The following is a 5000-nucleotide window of genomic DNA, read 5'->3' as shown; positions in this document are numbered from 1 at the left end:
ATAATTTAGGCAAATTGCCATTTCAAAGTAAAATAGAATTTGGGCGACAGAACTTAATTTAGCGAACACAATTCAGAACAGAATCGAATTTGGAATACAAAATAGAATAAATAAATAAATAAATAAATATTTATATAGCGCCTATACTTTTCAGTGCTAATTTTAACAATTTGAACACAGAACACAATTTGAGTAACAAAATGAAACGTGTGCAAAACAGAATTTAACGTTGAATTTTGTCGGGAATCACACTCCATACATTTGTAGGTGATGCATGCATTAGTTATTCTTCGATTATTAACCTCGTACTTTCTCAAAATCCTTAATGAGCGAATCGCCACTGAACGTTGCGCCTCCTTGTTTTCTCCAATCAAATGGCACTGGATAATTGAGAGAATCGGCCACAAGGCGTTTCCTGTTGATGGATATCTTGGTGTGAAAGAGCAATGGGAATTTATGTGCTGCAGAAGCACAAAAAAGAAACTCATGATGCTACCCGCCAACTCCTGTCACCCAGCTCTTTAATGATACCTTAGCGTGAAGAACTGTATCAATGTAGAATTTTGTTAAAATTTCATTTAAAAGAATTACAACAACAGTATGTGACTCCTTGCCCTGAGAAAAAAAGAAGGGAATGTGTCTTATTCAACTTAGAATAACGTCGGTGAGCTAAGTTGGCTTTGCTATAACACGTAACTTCAACAGGCTGAGCTTTTTGCTTGCTTGATGACCTTGAAATAAAAGAACCAGATTTCAACTGTTAAAAAGCCTTCCATTTATTTGCATATTATTTAAAAGAATAGAACAAATTAGGTCTGCCGTTGAAAGGCCTGGCGGGTTGTCCAATACGCACAAACTAAGTCGGGTCGTCTTTGGGTGTAGGGAGGGAAATACGCTTGTTGTCACTGTGTGTTGATCGTGACAATTCACTGTACGGAATATAGGAAATTTGGAATGTTTTAAATCTTAATTTTGAATAGTAAACAAACTCAGGCTCAAGTAATGCTGTAGGAAAAAATTCTCTATGATTTACCAAGTGTCTGAAGATATGGCTTTGCAACATGTCATTAAGCTCGATTACCACCCGCTATCGGATCCGACTAAGTGCGCTGCGGAAGTCATGCTTAACATTTTATGCAAGAAATGGTTTGAATTCTTACAAAGAACGGTAATCCATTCAATCACGGTCTAACAAATACACAGGCCCCAGTATTGAAGTCATCAATGCTGATTTGACTCAGGAAAAAACTGATGCAATTTTAAACATTATCAGCTCCGATATAACATGAACCATGCCGGTAAATTGAGCAAAGCGATCTTGAAACGAGGAGGGTCACAGATCCAACAAGAGTGCAGTCAACTGGGCAATCAAATTGCGGGCTCAGCTGTGATGACAAGTGGAGGCAATTTAGAAGCGCCCAAAGTTATTCACATCATTCCAGGTTTCTCTTTTTTTCGTATATCTTCCGAGTAATGTTAGATAGGTATTAACTCTTAAGTGTCCCAAAATTTGAACCTAAGACGCGATGACTCTTTAAACTTTTACCCAGTTCAGAAAATACCTATTTTGTGAGGCATCTATTGAAATACTTACTGTGGCTACTGCTTGATAGCGGCAAAGCTAATTTGTTCCCGTGTTATGAGAGTGAGGAAGGTCCACGGAAAGAAGTATATAAACGTTACTTAAACAATAACGAGAGGGAAGCCTGAGAATTCAGCATTGACTCAGTCTTTCACATTAGCGCACCAGTGGCTTGATAGCTCAATTGGTAAAGTACTGCAACGGTATCGCAAATCACATTCGTTGCTGCATCAGCCAAAAGAACAACAACGATGATCTAAAAGTCTTACCTTTTCTTTATCCGTATTTCAATTATATGCCTTTCATATATATCGTACTCAATGGTTAGCCCATGAGGACCCGGAGGTTGTGGATTCATGATCAAGTCCTACACACGAACCATTCAATTTGGCCGTTAATCAAATCTATTTTCTTTCATGATTTACAATTTTTCAGTTTTCTTTTTGTGCCTTCGCCTGTGCAAGAAGCGGGCCACTAAATTTACAAATTTTTCCTAAAAGTAACACTTTGGACCCAGGATCCCTCATTTCTTCTCAGCCGGTCGCAGACTCGTTCATATGGCGTCAGGGAATGTAGTGAATTGATTTCGTGATCATAATCGCAAATTATCGAAAAACTAATAACTTAAAACCGTATTTTGCTTCACATCAAAATTTAAAAAGATCGTTAAAGAGATGTATTTTTCTTTCGATGCTGACTGACGCGGGTAAAGAAACGAGGAGACTCTACTCGCATGGCAAGACTTTAGGACGGAATCCACCAGAAGTTAGAGTAACATGTGGACAAAATCCTAGTACCAAGTTTATATACATCGTATTGCACTCCTTCTGTACGACCGATTCTGGTACCAGATTTTAGTCCACTAAAAACTGAAATTGCTCGATTTTCTACAGGATTTCGGCTTAAGGAGTCTCTGGTGGAATTACTTTTGGCTCAGTTATTTGAGCAGCGGACTAGCGTGTAAGAGGTCGCGGGGTCAAAATTCAGGGTCTTTAAACAACTGAGAAGAAAGTTATGCTTTTGTGAAGATATCTGCAAATGGTTAGACTTTCTAATCTTCTTGGATACTGACTATAAACCCGTCTCACAACTCTTGTTGATTAATTCTGTGGGATGTTTAAAGAGAATCCCGACTGGAACACAGTTAGGGATAAAAAGGATTGTTTATCTGTAAGTAAAACCGGTCGAGCCTTAAACTTGGTGATTTATATTTAAACGCACTCTCGAGCGCTGTGCACTAAAATTCTTGTCTCCGAGCATTTCAAATTTTCCGCTCACCGCCATTTTTCACTATCGCAAAGTTTGCTAGGAGATTATAACGTTAATGAATGGTTGGTTTGTTAAGCTCTCGACAGAGCGTCCATCGGCGAGAACGCGTCAATACGCAACAAAGTATACGATTTTTGTCACACTGAAGAAGCGTTGAAGGAAGGTGAACGCACATGCCGCATTGCGTTGCTGTCCACTGAAACAAGCAGTCTAAGAACAAACGTGATGATCCTCACATTTCGTTTCATTGAGTACCACTCGAGGGTGAAATGAGCAAAAAGTGGTTGGCTGCCGTTGGAAGATAATTGCACAATTTCATCTCACGACTGAAGGAAACTAAACATTCTGTAACAACAGAGGGAAGTTAAAGATATTTATATTAAGCAAAATTACAATTATAGCTCAATAGATACGTGCTCGTTTGGGAGGTCAGTCTCTAACGCCAAAATTGTCAATTCCTTGAACGAAATGTTTAATTAACACGAGAGTGATTTTTGAGCCAGCCCTGGTTAATCACACTGCCGCAAATCGGGATGCCTTGGATGGCTTGAGCTTTGATGATGCCTTCGGAATTTCGATACAGCATAAGCATTTCCTCGCTCAGCGTTCAGCGTTCTGTAAGTAGAGTAAGTAGCTGTCTTAGAATTGTAATTAATGTATGTATATGTATTGTAAAAATAAAAATAATAAAACAAATAAATAAATAAAAGTGAAGGAACAAACCGGAAAAGTATCAACTTTAAAACTTTCAAACATGAAAAAAACGTCATTGAGTGGAGTTTTTGACCAAAACTCTTTTTTAGCCAAGAACCCACACACTGTTAGCGATGAGTAGGGCGTGGAGTTCATGGTGTTTTCGTCAGGCCTCATTTCATTGATTCATGGTTGGGTGAGATCGTTAATGGGCGGATAGTGGCTGCCACCGCGCCGGTATATGCTGATGTCCGATCTCACCCATAGATTGATTACTTGTAAAGCGCATTTGAATATGTAAATAGAAAATAATGTACTGTATATATAGTTTGCGTCATAAAAAGTGCTTTTTACGGGGTTTTGTTCACTCGTTGTTTGCGTGAAAAACCCGAACGAGTGAGGTACGAGCGAGTGAGGGTTTTTGACACAAACAACGAGTGAATAAACCCCAGTACAAAGCACTTTCTATGTCGTGAGCTGTTTATTATACATAAGACGATAATTTTCATTGAAATAGTTTTCTGAACGCAAATTAGAAACAAATACCCACTAACGATAGAACCAAATGCAAATTTAATAGCAATGGAAAATATCGCAGTACATGTAAATCAAGGAAATAAAGTGCTGAACGGAAAAATGCACTTACAAAAGTTTGAAAGAACTGTACGCCGTTCTGATTGGCTGTATAGGCTTTTTTCACATGTGAAAAGAAAGCGTGTAGATTTCTACAAATGAGCTTTATGGAATAAAATCTCATGCTGTGTGTAATAAAAATTAATTACCATTACCAGTAATAAGTAAATGTTAGACGTAGGATATAAGCATCATTAGAGAGAGGGATAGTTAAGGTTAGAAGAATATTAGACAGAGAACGCGGAGGGCTCGCTTTTGAACGCTGAGGAGCTTATCAAGAGAAGATTTGCACAACTGACCCCAACCTACCAAGCCATAAGTGAGATAGGGTGCTATCAGAAATCGATGGATAGTTAAAGAATATGTGTTGACACAAAATATATTAATTTAGGAATTAGTCCTACCCCACTACTGACTTGGATTGTAAGATAATCCACATGATATTTGGCAAATAATGATTGTTGCCATTGTTTATCATTAATTACAGGATTGAAGGATAAACATCATCTTCAGACATGTTTAGAAGCAGGTCTTCGCTTGGCGGATGAACACAAACTTCGCTGTCTTTCAATTCCCTGTGTTGGCACTGGCGGTTATGGTCTGTCTGCGGCGGACTCGGCCCAAGTCACCTTTGAGGCTGTTAACAACTTCAGTCTAAGCTGTCAATGCGTCAGAAAAGTGCACATTGTCGTATTTAAAACTTCAATGATGCAGGAATTTTTGCAGGCTCATCAGAGGCATGCAGCCGGAATGGCTGATCACAAATTTGAAAGTGATTCCTCCTCAAAACACACAAGGCAACTCAAAAAATATGATAGAAGGG

The 5000-nt window shown here is 38.6% G+C and overlaps 1 pseudogene; it reads left to right on the top strand.

Moving 5' to 3' along the window:
* Positions 1-5000, top strand: part of LOC138032073 (uncharacterized) — a 23452-nt pseudogene that overhangs the window by 16560 nt on the left and 1892 nt on the right.

The sequence above is a fragment of the Montipora capricornis genome, chromosome 14, assembly GCF_036669925.1.
Source record: "Montipora capricornis isolate CH-2021 chromosome 14, ASM3666992v2, whole genome shotgun sequence".
In the NCBI taxonomy this organism is placed as follows: Eukaryota; Metazoa; Cnidaria; class Anthozoa; order Scleractinia; family Acroporidae; genus Montipora; species Montipora capricornis.
The sequence above is the reverse complement of the archived record's forward strand: the minus strand, read 5'-3'. Positions and strand labels throughout refer to the sequence as shown.